Source organism: Microcaecilia unicolor, chromosome 10 (genome assembly GCF_901765095.1).
Source record: "Microcaecilia unicolor chromosome 10, aMicUni1.1, whole genome shotgun sequence".
Classification (NCBI taxonomy): Eukaryota; Metazoa; Chordata; class Amphibia; order Gymnophiona; family Siphonopidae; genus Microcaecilia; species Microcaecilia unicolor.
The window spans coordinates 175,334,210-175,358,321 of NC_044040.1; the positions used below are offsets into that span (position 1 = coordinate 175,334,210).

Sequence of the window (24,112 nt, forward strand, 5' to 3'; positions counted from 1 at the left end):
TGCAATACTAATCTTCTGGCACGCTTTGCTTTATTCGCAACTCAATTCCACCAAAACAATTCTGATATTTTTTAAAATATCAGCCACAGTTTAAAATCTGTTCAGCATTTTTCTGCACTGCACGAGCACTCTGGAATGCCCTTCTCGTTTTGCTACACTCTGAGCACTGCTATTTAAAAGTTAGAGCTATTTTGAAGACTTATCTTTTCCATAAAGCTTTTGAAATTATTCTTTAGACATAGAAAGTCTCCTTTTTTGTCTTTGACTGCGAGAGTCTTCCCAGATGTTGCAAAAACAACTCAGAATCAATTTTAATGTTCCCCTGAGTTTTAGCTCTGGGGGTATTATTTCTATTAAAATTTCTTTTTAAATGTAATGTAAAATACCAAAATGCTACATATATATTTTTTACAGGGCTGCCGGGAGACAAACCTAGGCCTGGGGCAAACAATCTTTTAAGGACCCTCCCCCCCACACCATCAGTCAAAAGTAAAGTTTGATCATTTTTATAACCTAATATATTGTAATAATTATATAGAACCAACTGACCACACTAGGGTTGCTATCTCAGAAGAATAATCTACCACATATACGTACCCTCTATGATTATTTCACAAACTTTACATAGTAGAAATAGGTGAAATTAGGGTGGCAGGAAAATACATGCTGTTAAGCAAATTTCCATGCAGGCTGACTATATAATTCCAGTCAGAAGCCCTACCCCTGTGCGAAATGCGAGGGATACTTTTCTACCAAATCTAACTGTGAATGCCACCTCTTGCATAAACATGGAGTTACCCCTGTCTAAATGGATCTCATGATAGCACACAGGTAGCTCTTTCAGCTCTTTTATTCAGTGCGGTTTTTCTAGCAAAAAAGGTGCTGGGACTCAAATGCTAGGCCATCATTAAGGGGCGGGTTGATCACTGAGGGACCCACCCCACAATAGCCAGGCCCCCTGCAACCAGTCACAGAAAAGGCGGCTGAGGGGTGATATGATAGAAGTCTACAAGATAATGAGCGGAATAGAGCGGACAGATGTGAAGCGTTTTGTTTACACTTTCAAACAACAACAAAACCAGGGGACACAAGATGAAGCTAGAATATGGTAGATTTAAAACAAATAGGAGAAAGTTTTTCTTTACTCAGCGTGTAGTCAGACTCTGGAACTCGTTGCCGGAAAATGTAGTGACAGCAGCTGGCCTTACAGAATTTAAAGGGCGTTTGGACAGATTCCTGAGGGAAAAGTCCATTGAAAATTATTAAGAATTAAGTTTTTTTTGGAGGGGGGGGGGGGGGTTTGCTGGGTTCTTGAAGCCTGGATTGGCCACTGTCGGAGACAGGATGCTGGGCTTGATGGACCCTTGGTCTTTTCCCCGTATGGCAGTGCTTATGTACTTAATCTATGGCAAGGCAGAATTGGCGTATAGAGCCTGAGCTTTTTCATTAAAACTTGAGTCCATGGGTCAATTTTAGCAGATAATGGAAAAGGTGCCAGTACTCAGTACCCCCAAGTACCCCCTCAAAAAAAGGCCTGATTTTATTCAGTATAAAAGACCAGGAAAAAATACCAAAGTGAAACACCAAAACACATCAGAATTAAAACCATGGTTGTATTGCTGGTGATAGCAGATGGTATTGTAATAGCTGATTTCACAAGGCATAAGATTAGTTCACCCAGGTGGGTGATAACAGTAAAATGAGCATTCAGTGGCAAGTCACATAAAAATAAGAGTCTGTATTGCTAACATAAGGTTCTCATATGACTTATAGACTATGTTCAGTAGTTATTAAAATTCACTTTCTGCTGAACATTCAGTTATTACATTGGTAGACATATACCTGATGTGGAATTATTCTTTCTGAATCCAAGTTTGCTGGATACTGTGGACAGCAATCATCTGGCTGTAGCCAGTTGACATTGGCTCCTGAAATAACTGTCCAGAACTTTATAACCCGTTAAAAAGTAATTTTTTTGCATAAAAAGAAGGATCATTCTGACATAGAGATAAGCAGCTTTGCCACATGTGAGCCCGCTTTGGCAGCAGCCCCAGAAAGGCAGAAGGTCGGTTCAGTCTCTAGCTCCTGTGTGGCTCCCAGCTGCTTCCCTGGGTGTGAACGGAGGCTTTGGTGGCAGGCAGAAGGCTGCTTTGGTTTTTCTGCTCCTGTGCCAGGTCTTCTGCTTCACATTATTGCATTAATTCTACAGCCCTAAATAATTATAATAATTTCATGCCCTGGCAGTGCCTGAGCCTCGAACGATTGAGACTGCTCTGCTGGTCATGAGGCCTTCTTCCTGCCACATTCCACCTATGCAGAAACAGGAGGTTACTTCACAGTAGGTGCATAGGCGTCCCGTATAAGAGGCATGGGGAGGCTAAGCCTCCCCAGCCCAGCTGTGACTTTCCCCGCCTTTCTCCTCCGGCTCCAAATTGTTAATTGTATCTCCGGCCTCCCGCCCCTGGCTAAGTCCGCCCTTAACTCCCCGACATACCTTCCATGCCATTCTGGACACAGCCGCCCTGCATTTAAAGGTCAGTTAGCTGGTATTTTAAGTTGCAGCGGCTGCGGCAGCTCGAGTCCAGTCTTTCCCTTCAGTGTCCCGCCTTCCTCTGATGAGGTATTTCCTGTTTCCGCGAGGGCGGGACATTGAAGGGAAAGGCTGAAGTCGAGCCGCCGCTAGATAGTGAGAGAGCAAGCATGCGCAGGCCCGGACTTCTGCATTTGCCGCTGCTCCGATTTTTTCTCCTGGCGCGTGAGGACCGGGTCCACTCCAGGATAACTTCTGCGCGGGCCTAGCCCCCGTGCATAGGTGCTGTTGGTGGCATGATGTGTCCCTCTTGGGGCTCGGGCAGGCACCTCATGTTCTGTCTGACGGTCGCTCTCCTGCTGGTGCGGGGTGAAGCTTTTATGGGAGGAGAAACTGCGGCTCAGGTAAGTTTTGAAGCGTCAGTATGGGGACGGTGCCTGGTTCCGAGTGGGATTTTATAGTCACTCCGCAGCTGGGTTCCTTTTCTTTGAAAGCCCTCAATAGCACACTGTTCAGTACCTTTTGATGTTTGGCATATGTTTGTGATTTTATTCAAATAGTTCTTGTATTAAACCAAAATTTAATTTGATGTGATCATTCTTATAGAATACTATTCTAGCATTAGTAGACTTCATGTCCAAAACCAAGCAGCACTGATTTATTTTATTTAGAGCACTTGATATACGGGTCAAGCACATGGTGGCACAAGGAGGTCTACAATGTTGGAATGTAATTGTATTTTACATGCATTGCCTGTCACCTATTATTTCTCTGTGATTACTCTGTGACCTCTGATGTGAATTACTTAGAGAGGTCACACTGCTATGCAACTTCCTGTGGGGATTAGATACAGTAGACATAGCAGATGCAGCAGATGCAGCACATGGAGCACATGGAGCTCATGTTCTCTCCTAACCTGAGAGGATCCATGGTGGTGTGAGCATCCATTACCATCTAAGCACATGGAAGGAGCTGATAATACAAATGTATAGTAATATGTATATATAAGCCTGTCTGATTATAATCTAACTACAAACTGTGAGTAAACAGATGTTTTGTTACTTCAACTTTAAAGTGACTCAGCAGTGAATTATTCAGGGGTGAATGAGAGAGAGATGAAGAAAGAAATTAACATTTCTAAAGCTGAAGCTGTGTGTACTAAGATCTGCTGATTATTTACTACAAATAATCCAACAAAAGGGTTATGGGCCCAGGGTCCAGGAATTGAAAAAGAAGAGAAATATTACCAGGCAAAAAAAAAAAAAAAGGCCACATTTTTCTCTTAAGTTTTAAAGGAAAGATTCAGTCTGTCTCTCTCTCTCCCCCCACACAGCAGACAGAAGGCTAAGAAAATGGCTGAGGGAAGAAATTCACCATTTTTCTATTCTCTCAAGGTGCCTAAATTAACTGAGTTTAATTATCAGCAGTGGGAACTAAGATTCATATGTCTCCTTCGAGCAAAAGGATTATATATATGCTTAGATCAAGACAGAACAGCTGAAAATATGGCTGAATGGGACAATGCAAACTATTATGTGAAGTGCATGCTTTTGGAAGCTCTCTCAGAGAAACAAGCCATATTAGTGGAGGGAAAAGATACACCAAAGGACATTTTATATAAACTGAGAACTATGTATGCAACTACATATGCAAAGCAGCAACCAATTTGGTTAGCAGAGTTGAATGAAACCAAATTAAGGGATAAAAGTAAATGTAATGATCACATTATGCATCTTATGTCTTCATTTCAAAAGCTAGAACTTTCTGGAATTCCCATGTGTGATGCATTGAAAAGAGCATTTCTTTTTACCTCACTATCAAAGAAGTTTGATGTTTTTAGGTCTGTAAATGAGGCCATTGAAGGGCAATCTTTTGAACAGGCAACATCAAAACTAAGGCAGGAATGCATAATAAATGATTCTGAGGAGATGTGTTCTCAAAGTCAGTCAGAGAGAAATGAAACAAATTTCTTGGCAAAGAACAGAGGAAGGCGGAGCTATGGGAAAACTCCACCCAAGGGCAAGCTGATTTGCTACTCATGTGGAAAGGAGGGACATGTATCTAAATGGTGTAAGGAAACACAAAACACTCCCTCTAGCTCACCTAAGCCAATGGAACTAAAGAATTTTCAAACCAGGAAATGTATGAAGGACAAAGATAAACACAAGGGCTTTCTAATGGCAGAAAAATCTTTGACTATGGTAAATAATAATTCAAATGAAAGTACTTGGATTTTGGATTCAGGGAGCACATGCCATTTAACCAATTGTAAAGATTTCTTTCAGGAAATGTGTCCAGAGGAAGGTATTCTTAAAACTGCAAACGCAGGGACTGCTAAGATCCAAGCAAAAGGGATTGGATTCTTAAAATGCAAAGTGTCTAATGAAGTTAAAGAAATTCCTGTAAGTGATGTCTTGTATATTCCCCAAGCAGTTTGCAATATGCTTAGTGTATCTACATTAGATAAGAAGGGATTTGCGATTCATTTTGAAAATAGTAAGTGCACAATCTCTAAAAATGATGAAGTGTATGCTGAAGCTTTTATGCATAATGATGTTTATAAGCTGAACATTTCAGGTGAAGCCTCACATATGGCGCAAGTAAGGAAGAATGATGGTAAATGTAGTCTGGAAATCTGGCACAGCCGCCTGGGACATCGTGATTCTAAGGTGATCCAGGATCTTTACAGTAAGCAACTGGCCACTGGCATTCAGATAAGTGCAGATGCTGGTAAAATGGAGAAATGCATAGACTGTGTTACTCAAAAAGGTGTGAGACCCTCATTTCCTGCATACACAGGAAATAGGAGTAATAAAGTGCTGGACTTAATACACAGTGACTTATGTGGACCGTTTAATATCCCATCATTGGGAAATAACAGATTTGTGCTAATATTCTTGGATGATTTCTCTAGATATTGTGTGGCCTATTTGCTGAAAGAGAAAAATCAAGTCACAGACATGCTGAAGAAATACGTAGCCATGGTGAGCAATAAATTTGAAAGAAAACCAAAGGTTCTTCAGACCGACAATGGTGGTGAGTTCACTTCACAAAGCATGCGCACATTTCTAGAACAAGAAGGCATTCAACATATCACAACAGTAGCTTACACACCAGAGCAAAATTCTGTTGCAGAGAGAAAATTTAGGTCACTTGTGGAAATGACCAGATGTATGCTGTCAGATAGCAATCTCCCTAAAAGACTATGGGGGGAAGCCATTCTCACAGCAGTGTACCTACAAAACAGAATGCCAACTAAAGGCGCTCAGCGCACACCACATGAGACATGGCATGGTAGGAAGCCAAACCTGTCACACATAAGAACATTTGGAAGTACAGCATATGCTCATGTACCAAAGCAAAGAAGGCATAAGCTGGATTCCACAACACAAAGGGGCATTTTAGTTGGCTATGCTCCAGGACACAAAGGATATAGAATTTTGAATCTGAAAACTGGCATTGTTGGCATAAGACATGTTACATATTTTGATGAAAACAAAAGGGTTGATAAAGGCTGGATTATCCCAGATGAGCCTTATCATCCAGAATATGAAACTAGAACCATAATAGACATGCCAGTGTATATAAATGCCATACCAAGGCAGATGTCTGAAAGCAACTCACCTGTATCTAACGAGGAACAGGCAGAGGAAACAGACACAGAAAGGATCATTGAAGAAGACAGTACAGTTGGAGAAGGGGAATCAATTGGAGAAGAACTCTCAGATTTAGAGGATGCGGAAAGGTCAGACCAACCTGTTGTCAGACGCTCATCCAGGGAAAACAAAGGTGTTCCACCCCCAAGACTGTCTTACCTAACAAAGTCAGCAGAAGCTCAAGAGCCCTTAACATGGGATGAGATTGAGAAAATGCCAGCAGAAGAAGCTGCTGAATGGCATAAAGCTGCACAAGAAGAAATTGATGCATTGGATAAAAATAATACTTGGATTCTTACAAAATTACCTCCTGGCAAGAAAGCTATAGGATGCAAATGGGTATTCAAGTTAAAAAGGAATGCACAAGGAAAAGTGGAAAGGTATAAAGCCAGATTAGTGGCAAAGGGATATCTTCAAAAATATGGAGAAGATTTTGATGAAGTGTTTGCACCTGTAGTGAAACACACGACAATAAGAACACTTCTGAGCATTGCAGTCTCAAAAGGCATGCAAGTCAACCACATTGATGTGAAAACAGCGTTTCTTCACGGAGATATAACTGAAGACTTGTACATGGAACAGCCAACAGGTTTCATAAATACAAAACAAAGACAGCTAGTGTGTAAATTAAACAAAGGTCTTTATGGATTAAAGCAAAGTGCAAAATGTTGGAATGAAAAATTGCATGAAATATTGACCAATTTAGGTTTTAAGCAAGGTGAAGCAGATAAATGCTTGTACACTAGGTGCACAAATGGACAATATGCATACATTTTAGCTTTTGTTGATGATCTGCTCATTGCAAGCAAAAGTGAGCAAGAGTACAAGGACATTGTAAAGTGTTTAAACCTCAATGTTGAGATAAAAGAACTGGGTAATGTGTCATACTATCTTGGTATAGAAATTGAGAAACAAAATGATGGTTCTTATCTTCTAAGCCAGAAGCAGAAAATAAATGAGCTTATTGAAAGTTTAGGTATGCAAGATGCCCAAGTTGTAAGCACTCCCATGATCACTGATTTTCTGAAGGATGAAACAGTAAGAGAACCTTTACCAGATAACATCCAATATAGATCAGCCATAGGTAAGCTTTTATATCTAGCTACCACATACAGGGCTGATATAGCAAATGCAGTAGGAATTTTGAGCAGAAGGGTCAGCTCACCTACCAAATCAGATTGGACTGCAGTTAAAAGGATGGTAAGGTATTTAAAGGGTACCATTGATTGTAAATTAAAGGTTTCAGCCAATAGTAATCCAAAACTAATATGTTACTGTGATTCAGATTGGGCAGGGGATCATTCTGATTATAAATCCACAAGTGGATATGTGTTTATGTATGGAAATGTACAAATTTCATGGGCCAGTCATAAACAAAGTATTGTGAGTTTGTCTTCTACAGAAGCTGAATATGTGGCTGTATCGGAAGCGTGCAGAGAACTGATGTGGATTGAAAAACTTTTACTGGATTTTGGAATAGCTGAAAAGAGACCAATCCAGATAATGGAAGATAATCAGAGCTGCATCCGACTGTCACAGAATGACAAGGTTCAGTCACGCACCAAGCACATCGCAACGAAATACCACAACGTGCGAGAGTTGGCAAAAGAAGGGGTCATCAGTCTACACTATTGTCACACCAGTGAGATGACAGCTGACATCATGACCAAACCGTTACCCAGAGAACATTTTGTGAATCTGCGTATAAAGCTTGGACTTTGTATGAATAAATAATTGCATGACAGTTATGCATGAGAAGGGGTTTGTTGGAATGTAATTGTATTTTACATGCATTGCCTGTCACCTATTATTTCTCTGTGATTACTCTGTGACCTCTGATGTGAATTACTTAGAGAGGTCACACTGCTATGCAACTTCCTGTGGGGATTAGATACAGTAGACATAGCAGATGCAGCAGATGCAGCACATGGAGCACATGGAGCTCATGTTCTCTCCTAACCTGAGAGGATCCATGGTGGTGTGAGCATCCATTACCATCTAAGCACATGGAAGGAGCTGATAATACAAATGTATAGTAATATGTATATATAAGCCTGTCTGATTATAATCTAACTACAAACTGTGAGTAAACAGATGTTTTGTTACTTCAACTTTAAAGTGACTCAGCAGTGAATTATTCAGGGGTGAATGAGAGAGAGATGAAGAAAGAAATTAACATTTCTAAAGCTGAAGCTGTGTGTACTAAGATCTGCTGATTATTTACTACAAATAATCCAACATACAATACAAACAAATAAATGAGAGACAAAATAACAAAGTTATCATTTCTAAAATTTTGCATAGAGAAATGAAAGATAAAGAAGGCATTATTACATCTTCAAAAGAAACAAACAAAAGAGTGTAGGAGAAGGAAGGGAAAAAGCAAAAGCAAGCATATGCCAGCTTTTGGAAATGTGCATCTGTGATATTTTGCATGTAAGTTTCAATTTTTCTAGTATTGCTGCATGCTGAGTCTGACTTCTTGAGGTAACTTTCCAGTTCAGTATTTTGCCTTCATATCTGTTGTGTCATGTGTTTTTCATGTGTGATCTGGGTGCAGTATTCTGCTAGCGTGTAGTGTTTGCAGCCCTTTTTGTTTTTTTTTTCACTAGGTTGTGTACTGGTATTTTAGAGCCCGGTGTAATTACAGTGCTGCCTTTCCACACATAAGGTTGTAGCTCATCCTGTCCTTGGAATTAGTGCTGTTATGGTTTGATAAGGTTATGAGTGTGTTTTTGCACACGTTTGTGTATAGTGTTTTGCAGTTGAGCGATTGTGGTTAGTATATGCTTTGAGCAACCACTTATTCTTTGTCATATGATACATATCTAATATCTAAATTTAATAAATTTAATAAATGGTATTGTGACTTTTATTTTTACTTATTTTTTTCCTGCGTGTTAGACAATTATGGATGTAAGCTCCACCCCTAACCCCGTCCCCTTTAGCCTCCCCAAACAGTTGGGCCACCGACCGCCTATGAGTAGGTGGTAGAGCAGTCTCTCTTGATCGCTGGTGCCTGCCAGTCAATGATTCTCAGGCAAGTAGAAGATCGGGGGGGGGGGGGGGGGGTTGCCCACCAAAGAGAGGACTGAATTACATGGCACTCCCTATGCCTAGAAGATAGAATATAACTGTGAAGGACTGATAAAGAAGATATAGGTTGGTAATCAGCTGGAACTAACCAACTGGAAAGAGACAAAAGCCACTTACAGTGGAATGAGGGGTGCAACATTCATTCTAGCTATCAAGAGGTATGAAAGATGTAATAGAGAAGAGAACACTGAGCAAGGGAGACCACGAGTCAATTATTTTACGTTGCTCCTAAGGACTATTTGTCTAATTGTTTTTGTATGTCTCCTTTTTTATATTTTTGGAGAACCCAATAAATTAGAATTTTACTATATTTGATAATAGCCTCCTTGTTACAAGTTGAGCGCTATTTATAGACTAGTGCGATGCATGCCCAACTTTGAAGCATGAGGATTTACACCTACTGAACGCTGGTGTAAATCCTCTTTCCTACATTAGTTGCAGAACTCCCAAATTCTATAATAGTGCAAGCTTTAATGAATGCCCCTGAACTGCCCATGCCCCTCCCATGGCCACACCCCCTTTTCAGTTGCATGTTAAAAGATATGCAACTGAAAAACTTTATAGAATAGCGCTTAGCAAGATGCATGCACAAATTCACATTGTTGCCAATTAACACCAATAATTGATTGTTAGCACCGAATAGGCTCATTACTTCTTTACATTGTATGCACTCCCAAATTCCTGCACGCAATTTTGAGCACCGTTTACAGAATTCCCCTGTTAGTTTCTATTTTTGCAACATCAGTATATGCATACTTTAAAAAACTTGCACAACGGCATTTATACCTACTCTGTGCCACACTTAAGTGTCTGCTACTACAACTGTTCGTTTGGAATGAGGCTTCAGAGGAGTGATTGAGAGGGGACAATTGTGGTTATTTACTTGGTGTTTGAAACCACCTCGAAAGGTCAACAACTAGAGTTTATTTATTAGGATTTATTTACCGCCTTTTTGAAGGAATTCACTCAAGGTGTTGGCTCTTTAACTGGGTCTCCTTGGACATCCAGTTTTGTAAAATTGTGTACTTACATGCCTAGGTTGCAAAAACAGCTACTCACTACTTACTAATTCAAAGCACTGAGTGATACCACTTTCTTTTGGACATGTTCCTTTGTAAAATGGTGGTTCCTACTATACCTGCTGCCAACTATGAGCTAGATTCTATATAAGAGACCTGAAAAACCAACACGGAATAAATTTCCACCTAAGTGTATTTAGGCGCGATCCATAGAACACGCTTAGTTGCCATCCTAGTGTCTAGAACTATGTGCATCCATTTACATCACGCAAAACATGGCATAAATGCTGGAGTGTAGATTTAAGCACAGAAGGGCGTATCCTATAACAGTGACATAAATTTTGGAACGCCCATGAAATGCCTATTTCCCGCCCATAACCATGCCCCTTTTATGCTCCGTGCATTAGAACTTAGGCGCATGCATTACAGAATATGCTTAGCGAGTTATGGGTGTAAATTCTAATTATTCCCAATTAGTGCTAATTGCTTGTTAAGAGCTGTTATGTTGATTAGCTTGTTAAGCCAATTAAGTTACGTGCATTATTATATAGTACACTTAGATTTTGGCGCTGAATGCTAGGCGCGATATATAGAATTCGGTGTTATATGTGTACATCCCACTGCCTTATATGTATTTTACATAAAGCTCCACCTATAGCAAGCCTTTTGTAAAATATTCTGCAAACTGCAAATATCCAAAGTTGGATGCCTTCTGCTTAGGGAACTTATTTCACTGTTTAACATTTATTTGATATGCCACAAATTTTAGTAAATCTAAGTGGTTTACAATAATCATTAAAATACTATTTATAAAAATAATTTGGGGAGAAGACCAGACAAGGGAAAACTACATTAAGAGGCCTAGATTACAAGCTGTGGATATAAAAGTAATAAACAAAAGAGACAAGAGGAGGAAAGATGATACAAACAGAAGCTATATTACAAAATAAACCCATGAACCCAATGCTGCCAATGATGATAAGAAGGTTACAAGCTTAATCAGGGGGATATGCCTGACCCAAACAATAGATCTTTAGGAATGATTTACATTTCTTATGTGAACTTTCTATGCACATATCTAGAGACAAAACCATTTCAAAGGGAAGGAGCCTGTACATGAAAGGAGAAATGCCTCATATAGTCAAAGAGAATATGAAGGTGAGATGGGACAACAAGAAAGTTGGGGTCCTTTTACTAAAAGGCGGAAGAGGTAGCAGGGGCTCGCCCAGGAGCCCAGCAGTAGTCCCTTCTTTGCCATGCACCACTTCTGGTGCTAGAAAATATATTTTAAATTTCTACCGCTGGAGCCCTTACCGCCTCCTAAATAGGAGGCGGTAAGGACTCCAGCTGTAAATGTTAATGCGGCAATATTTTGCTTACTGCATGACCATTTACCAGTCCTACTGAAAAAAGGCCCTTTTACCGATGGCGGGAAAAGGTGGCTTCTACAGATCGACGCCACCGCAGGCCACCTTTTACTGTCATTTGGTGAAAAGAGAAGTGACTGTGTAAGTGTATAGCTTATAACCAGATTACATAAGAAAGGAGGTAGACCTGAATAGAGGACTTTTTTTTCACTATATCAATCATTTCTGATCTAAAGAAGAAGAGTTACCTTTGAAAGCTAATCAAAAATGTATTAAGTTAGTCCAATTAAAAAAAAAAGGCATCATTGTATTTTTTTTCTATGTTTTGTTTTATTTCTATTTATTTCCTTTAAAACTGGACTAACATGGCTACCACACCACTTTACTCACAAATTTTCATGGAAACAAAGCTCCCAATAGAGACTGAGAAAGAGAATGGCACACACATCCCTGCAATATATCAAGCTGCAAACTATGCCAACACATATCACAGGACTGTTCAGAAGGAATGGATCCTTAGGAGCTTAACCGAGATTGGATAGCAGAGCCGGTAGTGAGAGGCGGGGCTGGAGGTTGGGAGGCGGGGATTGTGCAGGGCAGACTTATACGGTCTGTGCCAGAGCCAGTGGTGGGAGGCGGGACTGGAGGTTGGGAGGCAGGGATAGTGCTGGGCAGACTTATACGGTCTGTGCCAGAGCCGGTGGTGGGAGGCGGGGATAGTGCTGGGCAAACCTCTACGGTCTGTGCCAGAGCCGGTGGTTGGGAGGCGGGGCTGGTGGTTGGGAGGCGGGGATAGTGCTGGGCAGACTTATACGGTCTGTGCCCTGAAGAGCATAGGTACAAATCAAAGTAGGGTATACACAAAAAGTAGCACACATGAGTTGTCTTGTTGGGCAGACTGGATGGACCATGCAGGTCTTTTTCTGCCGTCATCTACTATGTTACTATGACCCCACAGTCACTCACATAGGAAAAACGTTCAGCATACAGGGATCCTACACATACTCATCTTCAAATGTAGTGTATATTATTCAGTGCAAAAAATGTGAAGAAGGATGCTATATTGAAGAGACAGGCCAAATGCTTAAGACCAGGCTCAATTTACATTGGTACCACAATAAACACTACAGTCCTAACCAGGGTGACACCTCTGTAGGACAGCATTTTGCCAGATCAGAGAACTGCATGAATGACTTTATAGTGAGAATACTAAAAGGAAATTTGAAAACCATCCAGCATTCACAACCATTTTGAATTTCAGATCAGAAAAAGGGGGGTTACCTTCGAAAGCTCATCAAAAAATGTATTTAGTCCAATAAAAAAGGTATCATCTTATTTTCTTTGAAGTTAAAATGATCAAATATTTTGACACCCACCAGACAGGACTTAAAGATCTGGGTTTCCTATCAAATTAGACTGCTTTGTCACTCTCTGCTCACCCATCAATCTCTCCGTTTCTCCCCCCCCCCCCTGCTTGTCCCATCCCCCCACACACTCTTACCTTTCCCCATGAGATTGTCATTGGAATGACATACATTCTGATATGTCATCATTTGCTCATTTCTGATCTGAAGAAAGATTACCTTCAAAAGCTAGTAAAAAATGTATTACATTACAAATAAAGGTATCAGCTTGCCTTCTTTTCTTTGTTTTATTTATATTTATTACCTTAAAAAGTGGATTAACATGGCTACCCTACCAGTTTACCCTGCCTTAACTCAAAACCTCTTGTTTCTTGTACGTCTTGACTAGACTGTAAGGTCCGAGGAGTAGGGACAATTATATCTGTTTGTAAAGTGCTGTGCACATTTGATAGCACTACACAAATGATTTTAATGGTATGCACTATTTGCCTGTTGTCTTGACTCCACCTCCTCCCTCCAAACAAAGACATTTGCCCCGGTATCTCTTAAGTATCTCATTAGTTCTGCCTTTTGCCCAGTTGACAAGATGAATTTGGGGATGTACAGGTGATTTAATTATCCAATTGACTTACCTTGCTGCTATAATCATGTAAGACTTTGGTGCTCATTTTCAAAGCACAGAGACTTACAAAGTTAGATAGTATGAAACTTGGTAAGTCTATGTGCTTTAAAAATGAGCCTCTTTACAACCAAAGGTTATACATTGGATAAATGGCAAACTGCAGCAATGGGGGTGGGGGAAGGCACAGTTCTGGCTGACTGCATTAGAAGCTGATAAACTAGGAAGGCAGAAAGATAAAAAGAAAAGTGAAGTATGCCACTGTAACGAGTGGCTGAAAATCTGGAAAACAGACCCACCTATCTCCTAACCTATCTGAATGATTTTGTGCCATATAAGAAAATGTTCAAAGGGGGTTTGGTATTTTAAGCTTTAAAAGTCAGCAATCACCTTGGCTATGGTAAAGGAGATAGCAATCTTGTTGAGAAGCAGTTTTTTTTTTACTCTTCTACTCTGTTAAACTACCTTAGCAATGCTTGTTACAGACAGTTTGATAGAAAAGGAAGTCAGCAGAAATTGTATACCCTCAAGGTATTAGAATGAGATGAAAATACTCTTTCTTTAGGTATAAAGGACTGGGCAGACCTGGCATCAAACTGGGAAACTTATCCCTGCTAAGCCATAATGTTACCACTGGGAGCACTTTCCAGTTAAAGAAAATCTTCAAAGAGTCTCCTTGTATTACCTTACTAAAAAATTTCAGTAAGCCACTTAAAAGCAAAGAACAGTTACCCAGAAACCATGTACAGCTCTAATTGTTGGTGGGATTCAAATTGCTGTATTCTGATTCGCTACCAACTTGTAGGACAATACAGCAGCCAGACTCATCACAAACTATACAGCAGTTTCTGCAACAGCACAATATACAAATCCTTATATTTTCTCCACTCATGTCCTCAGCACTAATCTTCCTAATCCTATATAATAAAACGCACCTCCAACATTCTGAAGCTGACTGCATGGCTGAGGAATTCCTGCTCTCTGTATCCATCTCCTGAATTGACATCACGTACTTCCGGGTTTGTCACAAGCAGAAGTGACCAACCACACAAGGTTTCTCGGCTTCAGAATGTTGGAGGTGCATTCTATTAAATAGGATTGGTCAGTTCCTTGAAGCACAGCCAGAGCTCAGCGTCCTGCACAGTAACGCTCAGACACCAGAGAGAGGGGGGGGGGGGGGTGACACCTGAGAGGGGGGGGAGTTATCTCTGTCACACACACAGACTCTCTCTCACAATGTCTTTCTCTCTCTCACTCTCACACACTCTATGTCTCACACTGTATCACATTCACTCTCTATGTGTCACACAGTCACACACACTCTCTTGGTCTCATACTCAGTCTCACAGAGAGTCTGTGTCTCACACACACTCTCTCGCACACACTGTGTGTGAAACACACTCTGTCTCACACTGTGAGAGACAGAGTGTGTGTGTGAGAATGAGAGTGTGTGCAAGTACGTGTGAGACACAGACGCACTCGCACCGACTCTCTCTCTCTCTCACACACACTCGCACATTCACTCTCTCTCTCACACACAGTCACTCTCACATACACTCTCTCAAACATACACACTCCGAGGAAAACCTTGCTAGCGCCCGTTTCATTTGTGTCAGAAACGGACCTTTTTTACTAGTGTCATCTATAGACATGGCTTCTTCTGCCTCAAGAAACAGTACCCCAAACACCATCACCATTTCCGCTATAAGCAATCTGAAAACATACTAGCCAACAACCAAAAAGACTCGTAGATGTGAAGGATAATTCTATAAACAGGGCTCTAATATTTATGCATCTATTGTGGGCTAGATTCTATATAAAATCCATGTGGAAAAAAATACGCCTAGGCGTATTCTATAAAATATGCCTAGATTTAGGCATACTTTATAGAATGTACCTAAATTTAAGCGCAGTTTATAGAATACACCCAGCAGCCATCCATGTGACTAAATTTAGTTGTGGGCATTTATGGCAAGTAAAACTTGGTGTAAATTAGGCTCAGACTGGGTGTATTCTATAACAATGCGCATAGATTTTAGAAACACCAATGACCCACCCATTCCATGCCCCCTTTTCACCTATGTACATTAGAATTTACACACATCATTTTACAAAATACAGACAGCTGTGCATGTAAATTCTAATTAATGCCATTTAGTGTCAATAATTGTTTGTTAATTGGCAATTATCGGCGCTGACTGGCTTGTTAACCAATTATGTTGCACGTGCAAATCCAGAATACGACTACATTTATTTATTTATAGCATTTATATCCCACATTTTCCCACCCATGGGCAGGCTCAATGTGGCCTACATCAGTCTGCAAACACATACATCAATTCAGCAAACAATCAAAATCAATGAAGTAAAGAGATTAGCAAGTAACAGCAAAGGAGAGGAAAAGGAGAAAGAGTAATAGAGTTCAATATGTCGTAGCGACTGCAGTTCAGAAGTTAGAGATGCTAGGCGGGTCTGTAGCTTAAGCTTTCCCAAATAATAGGGTCTTTAGAGATTTTCTGAAGGCCAAATGATCTTGAATAGATTTTACATACACAACTTAAGTAATGCTATATAGAATCTGGGGGTGTGCATGTAAATGTTCAGAATACTAGTATTTACACACATAAGTGTGCACTTAGTTGTGTTAAGTGCTAGCATGGCACCTAAGTGCTATTCTGCAAATACCCACTTAATTTACATATTGGTTATTTGTAAGGGGGGTATACATTGGAGTGGAGCAAGGATGGGATATCAATATGGCTCCTATTTACCCCTATATCCCCCAAAATGGATCCAATGTGGTATACAAAAATATATACAATACATAATAAGTTTGCATCAAATTAGCAATAACATCTCAAATGACAATTTAATTTTGGTAGTGATTTAGTTTTGATTTGACTCCATCCAATCAACAATAAAAAAATACCTAAAAATCACAATTTATCAAACAAAAATTTTAAATATCTAACAAAAGATTATAAAATGATTTTATTCAGAAATCATCAAATCAACAGTATATAAATAACTAAAAAAATCAAGATCTGTTAAACAAAAACGTTTTTCATTTCTTATGAAACATTAGATAATTCAACTCAGTTCTAACAGAAACAGGAAGAGAATTCCAATAAGATACTGCAGAGAAGGAATATATACCATCTGATATTCAAACGAAAATGGCTGCTAAAATTACACTTAAGCAGCTGTCTGGCACTGAATATCACCGCTTAGCAGCTTAAAGATAGCTGGTTATATTGGGTGATATAACCGGCTATCTGCCAATTTTTAAAGTGAGAGCGGCCAAGTTTGGTAGCCATATTTGGCTGCCACAATAGGTAGAATAACTTTGACTGATCTTACTTTATGCGGCCAGTGCTGAATTTCAGCATGGTCAGTTAAAATCAAACTAGCCAAAGTTAAACTGGATATTCAATGCCGGTCACTGGAAACGGACCGATATTGAATATCCGGATTTAATGCTGACTGTGGGTGACAGCCCAGCTATCTCCCACTGTCTAAATATCAGGGCCCTAGTATTTACCCTTCTAAAAAAAAAGTACACCTTTAAACAAAGCTAATCTAAGCACCAATTGATTATGCAACTGAGATGAAAATCCAGACACTGGAGCACTTACTAAATTTATCACTAACTCCAAAGTTATTGAAATATTAAGCATGCCGAATTAAACAAAATTCTTTCACATATTGAAAGCCAATGTAATTTTGCTGAATAAGATGAAATACTACTAAATTTATCAAGACTGTAAATTAACCACACCGAGGTATTCCGGATTAACTGAAGCTTTTTCAACAATTTTGAGGGCAGACTCAAATAAAGACCATTGCAGTAATCAAGATGATACAGGTGGGGCTCCTACTTATGAGCATAGCTTACAGCATACTGTAAGTTACATATGTGTCTGCTGCATTTAGGTGCTCACACTTACACCACCTTTAGGGCTGATGTAACTGCGGGTACCTAAATATCAGATATGCCAATGCCGGGTTATGCTAGTCTCCTATAACAGAACCTAGGCATCTAGGTTTCATTATAGAATAGGCTCCGAATCCGACCACATAGCTTCGGGTCACCCAGATTGAGGTGCACACTTACAGAACTGACTCCTTTGTGCCTGCTGCTGAACGTATGTTCCCTATCTGTGGAATTTTCAGCTGCACTACTCAGATAATGCGGCTGAAAATCCAGCTTACCACAGCAAGACTAGCCCCCGGATTCTATATAGAGGGCCAGATTCTACATATGGTGCTTAAAATATCCGCACAGAACACATTTCGGCCTAAACATATAAGATTAAGGCACGGTATACAGAATATGCTTAGTTGATATCAAAGTATCTAAAACTACATGCCCTCATTTACATCAACGAAAACATGGCGTAAATCCTGGTGAGTAGATTTAGGTGCAGAGGGCTACAGTCTATAACAGTGCATGTAAATTTTGGAATGGCCATGAAACGGCCATTTCCCCACCCATAACCATGCCCCTTTTTGCTTGTGCGCATTAAAATTTAGGCACAGTGCACTGAAAAATACATTTAGTGAGATGTGTGTGTAAATTTTAATTATTGCCAATTAGTGCTCATTATTGCTTGTTAAGTGCTGTTAACAATGCTGATTAGCTTGTAATGCCAATTAAGTTACGTACATTATTGTAGAACATGCTTGGATTTCAGCGTGGAATGCTAGGTGCGCTATATAGAATACAGAGAATAGTGCCCAATTTGAGTAATGAGCCGATAACTAGCAATAATTGGGTGCTAACAACCAATTATTGCAGTTAATTGGCTCCAATTAGGATTTGGGCATGCATCTTCTTGCTAAGTGCTATTCTATAAAGATGCACACACAAATCTTTTAGGGCCTCTTTTTCAAAGCCACGTACCGATTTCCAGTGCGGCAAATGAGAGGAAGCCCATTTAATTCCTATGGGCTTCCTTTTATTTGCTGCGTGGGAATCGGTAGTGCGGCTTTGTAAAAGAAGCTCTTAGTGCACAACTTAATAGGGAGCATGGTCATGGGGGGGGGGGGGGGGGTCAGGGGCATTCACTAAAGATGTGCACAGTATTATATAAGTTGGGGGATCCATGACTAATGTATGCATGATTTACACTAGTTGGTGTAAATCTTTGGGCATGGATCCTGGCGCTATGCGCTAGTCTATAAATGGTGACTAACTCGGAGCGCTGTTTCTAGAATAGTGATCTGCATGCATCTGTTTGGCACCCAAATTTGGGTACCATTTATTGAATCTAGTCCTACCCATCTCAGGGGGTGGTACAGCGAGGGGTGCAGTGCCACCCAGGACTGGAGGTTGGCACCACCCAAAGAGATCAGGGGGAGGTGTAAAAAGAATAGGGCCATGGGCTGGCTCTAGACAGAAGTGCCAACTATGGCCTTGGCTTGGCTGGGTCTGGACAGTGGGTAATCAAGTAAGAGTCTGCAGTTAAACAGTATCAGAGACTATTGGTGTTTAACTTGTGATCCATTTTGTACATTATACACAGAGTCAACAGGAACCTACACCACTTATCTCAGTAATAGACTACTCTGTTAGATTCTGCAGTCTCATGTTATTGTTTCAATGATACAAGTAAATTCCAAAAGTCCAGATAGTAACATAGTAGATGGTTCATCCAGTCTGGCCAACAAGATAAACTCATTACATATAGTATGAAGTGATACATCACATGTATACCTGATCTTTTAGAAGTGCAGATTTATTGTAACAAAAAGGGGAACTTAAATATTTCACCTCTTTTAGCTATTTGATTTACTCTGACCGACTTCACAGAGGTCCCACATGTGTTTTGATCTGGTTTGCACCTCTTTCAATTAATAGGACTAAAATGTGCACCTTACCACCTGCACTAACACTGAAAGAAAGGGGAGAAAATTTATTTATTTATTTATTGCATTAGTGTCCTGCATTTTCCCACCTGTTGGTAGGCTCAATGTGGCTGACATGATTTGAGAGTAAAATCGTTACATTTGTTGTCGAACATGGTTACAATTTGAACAAAACAGTGAGAAACTGTGTAGGATTCATAGAGGTTTGAGAACAGCAGGGAAGAATTTGGGTAGGTTTATGAGCAGAGCATGTGTTTTGATAATGACTGGGTAATGGAATTTAATTTTGTTTCCGTTAGGTGTGTTGTGTGTACAGGATAAGTCACTAGCCTTAAATCACTTACAGAAAACCATAGCGACCAGACCTACTGTTGGAAACAAACCCCCCAATGGTCATTATTAACAAATTGACATTAAAGGAGCCATTTCATAACAGGATGATTATACAAAATTTCCCCCCAAAAAGCACCTGCTTTATAACGGCCTATGGGCTGTAAGATCTCACAGCTTTCCCAAATAGCACACAAATACACACCTACTCCGAAGATGGAGTACATAAGTACATAAGTAATGCCACACTGGGAAAAGACCAAGGGTCCATCGAGCCCAGCATCCTGTCCACGACAGCGGCCAATCCAGGTCAAGGGCACCTGGCAAGCTTCCCAAACGTACAAACATTCTATACATGTTATTCCTGGAATTTTGGATTTTTCCCAACTCCATTTAGTAGTGGTTTATGGACTTGTCCTTTAGGAAACCGTCTAACTCCTTTTTAAACTCTGCCAAGCTAACCGCCTTCACCATGTTCTCCGGCAATGAATTCCAGAGTTTAATTATGCGTTGGGTGAAGAAACATTTTCTCCTATTTGTTTTAAATTTACTACACTGTAGTTTCATCGCATGCCCCCTCGTCCTAGTATTTTTGGAAAGTGTGAACAGACGCTTCACATCCACCTGTTCCACTCCACTCATTATTTTATATACCTCTATCGTCTCCCCTCAGCGGTGTCTTCTCCAAGCTGAAAAGTCCTAGCCTCCTTAGTCTTTCTTCATAGGGAAGTCGTCCCATCCCCGCTATCATTTTAGTCGCCCTTCGCTGCACCTTTTCCAATTCCACTATATCTTTCTTGAGATGCGGCGACCAGAATTGAACACAATACTCAAGGTGCGGTCGCACCATGGAGCGATAGAACGGCATTATAACATTCTCACACCTGTTTTCCATACCTTTCCTAATAATACCCAACATTCTATTCGCTTTCCGAGCCGCAGCAGCACACTGAGCAGAAGGTTTCAGTGTATTATTGACGATGACACCCAGATTCCTTTCTTGGTCCGTAGCTCCTAACGTGGAATCTTGCATGACATAGCTACAATTCGGGTTCTTTTTTCCCACATGCATCACCTTGCAACTTGCTCACATTAAACGTCATCTGCCATTTAGCCGCCCAGTCTCCCAGTTTCGTAAGGTCCTTCTGTAATTTTTCACAATCCTGTCGCGAGTTAACGACTTTGAATAACTTTGTGTCATCAGCAAATTTAATTACCTCGCTAGTTACTCCCATCTCTAAATCATTTATAAATATATTAAAAAGCAGCAGTCCTTCCACAGACCACTGAGGAACCCCACTAACTACCCTTCTCCATTGTGAATACTGCCCATTTAACACCACTCTGTTTCCTATCCGTCAACCAGTTTTTAATCCACAATAGGACTTTTCCTCCTATCCCATGACCCTCCAATTTCCTCTGTAGCCTTTCATGAGGTACCTTGTGAAACACCTTTTGAAAATCCAGATACACAATATCAACCGTCTCCCCTTTGTCCACATGTTTGTTTACTCCTTCAAAGAATTGAAGCAAATTGGTCAGGCAAGATTTCCCCACACAAAAGCCATGCTGACTCGGTCTCAGTAATCCATGTCCTTGGATGTGCTCTGAAATTTTGTTTTTAATAATAGCCTCTACCATTTTCCCCGGCACCGACGTCAGACTCACCGGTCTATAATTTCCCGGATCTCCCCTGGAACCTTTTTTAAAAATGGGCGTTACATTGGCCACCCTCCAATCTTCCGGTACACGCTCGATTTTAAGGATAAATTGCATATCACTAGCAGTAGCTCCGCAAGCTCATTTTTCAGTTCTATCAGTACTGTAGGATGAATACCATCTGGTCCAGATTTGCTACTCTTCAGTTTGCTGAACTGCCCCATTACGTCCTCCAGGTTTACCATGAAGTCAGTAAGTTTCTCCGACTCGTCTGCTTGAAATATAATTTCCGGCACCGGTATCCCACCCAAATCTTCCTCGGTGAAGACCGAAGCAAAGAATTCATTCAATCTCTCCGCTCCGTCTTTGTCTTCCTTGATCGCCCCTTTTACCCCTCGGTCATCCAGCGACCCAACCGATTCTTTTGCCAGCTTCCTGCTTTTAATATACCGAAACATTTTTTTACTATGTTTTTTTTGCCTCTAATACTATTTTTTTTTCGTAATCCCTCTTGGCCTTCTTTATCTGTGCCTTGCATTTGCTTTGACACTCCTTATGCTGCTTCTTATTTTCAGATGGTTCCTTCTTCCATTTTCAGAAGGTATTTCTTTTAGCCTTAATAGTGTGTGCGTGTGCTCCAAAAAGATAATTTTATGAAGTATTTTCTGCATATACACCCTAATTCTAAAAAGGTTGCTAAAAAATGTGTCTGTTCAAGTAAATTCAATGAGCTAATTTGCGCCAATAATTGGCTTAACAAGCAATAATTGGCCCTAATTAGATTTAATTGGCATTTACGCACACACATTTAGGTGTGGTATCCGCATCTAAAATTTATATGTGATCTGAAAAAGTGGGCGTGGAAATTGGAGAGTCAGGGACGTAATGGGTGAATTCCTAAAATTAACATCCATTGTGATAGAATAACAGGGATAGGTACCTAACGTAGGTGCAAATGGCCACAACTAAAGTTAGGCGCAATTCCTGGGCATATGTAGTATTATATAAACCATGCCTAACTTTACGCGCGGCTTATAGAACAGCAATTTTTTAGCACCATATATAGAATCTAGCCTACTTTTAAGCAATCATATAATTATCAAACTCCCAATGCAAAATTTGCTCTAAACATATTTTTATGTGTAAATATAAGTTGGACTTTCAGAGAGCATTTGTCCCACTATTTATTAGTCATAATGGAAGGAACTCTTGCCTTGTCATTAGTCCAGTATTCTTCACTGGTCTAATGCGTTGGGAGTTTGATAATTATATGCAAGGATGAGTCCTCAGCATATAAGTATTAGTTTGTCCTGATTTAAAGAGTGAGTTTACTTTTATGCAATCTGCATGTAGGCATTTCCGGGGACATGTCCCTGCCGCATTTACATACTTGAGGTTACATTAGGTCTATGGCATGGTGTGGCAGAGGGAAGACACCAGAGCTGGTACAGGTAGCATTAGGTAGAATGGTGCCAGTGCCTGGGAAGGGACAACCACATTTAAAGGTAGACCAGGGGGAGGGCAGTCTGGGGGGGGGTTACCAGACCCAGGGATGGAGATTTTGGTCTCTGCAGCGGAGCAGAAGAGGCAGGTTTTTGGCACCTTTGAAGCCCCTAAATCCAGTGCTTCACCTGGTCCATGCCTTGAGCCGGTCCTGGGCTGTTCTTACTCTGCATCATTGGGATGCCTGTCTGGAGGCACCCAGTTGTAGAATTACCCTCATAAAGTACAGACATGTATTTACACCTTCTCTGGAGCAGGTACAAATTTGTGTATTGGCATTTGTGGGCAGCTGGGCCTAGATTTGGGAGTTTATTTTATAAAGGCACATAGGCGGTTATGTTGCTTTCATAGAATAGTCTTTAAAAAGCTGCTTCTCTCAAACAGATATCCTATTATCAGCTCCTATGTGTGTACAACTGTATTTTACAAAATACATGCATACTGCATCTCTGCCTCAGCTCCACCCAAATCACACCCCAGAGAACACCAAAGTGCATTGCATGTATCAGTGTATGTGATTTTGTTGGCACATATACTTGTAGATGAGTATTTGGCTATGCAATTTTATAAGAGCCATTTTCTTTGAATGCTTTATTTTAAAAAATCTCATAAGAGGGCAGTGTCTTTCTGTGTAATCAATACCATACCCAAACAGTATAACTCTGCTTGTGGGCTATCTGTATGTGGCTGTGTGGTGGAAAATTTCAGAGCAGTGTATTGTTCCTCTCTTAGAGCTCCTTAATCTGATGGAAATGAGCCACTTGACCTGTTACTGGTGGAGTACTGTGCACTAGTCTGGGCCCAATTTGCATATGTGCATAAGGTGGACATACATCTAAATTTCACAAAGCAGATTATTAGTGGTACACTGAGACCTACCAACATCCTGTGGCTATTGTCCCACTAGACCTTCATTGCTGGACCACCACACCAAGTTTTCTTGTTTGAAACTAAGAAATCCCAGAGTTTCCACTTCACTGTGACATCTATGACCATACTCCAAAACAAAACACCTGTTGAAAAATCTACTCTGGCCTCACTTTCCAAATCCAGACCTGACTGTAGACATTCTGTGGTGCAAGAGATAGCCAGTTATGATCA

At 40.4% G+C, this 24,112-nt stretch overlaps 1 protein-coding gene across 2 annotated transcripts in view; it reads right to left on the minus strand.

Moving 5' to 3' along the window:
* The window catches only part of SLC9A9 (solute carrier family 9 member A9), a 514,180-nt gene that overhangs the window by 46,926 nt on the left and 443,142 nt on the right, over nt 1-24,112 (minus strand). The window lies entirely within an intron of this gene.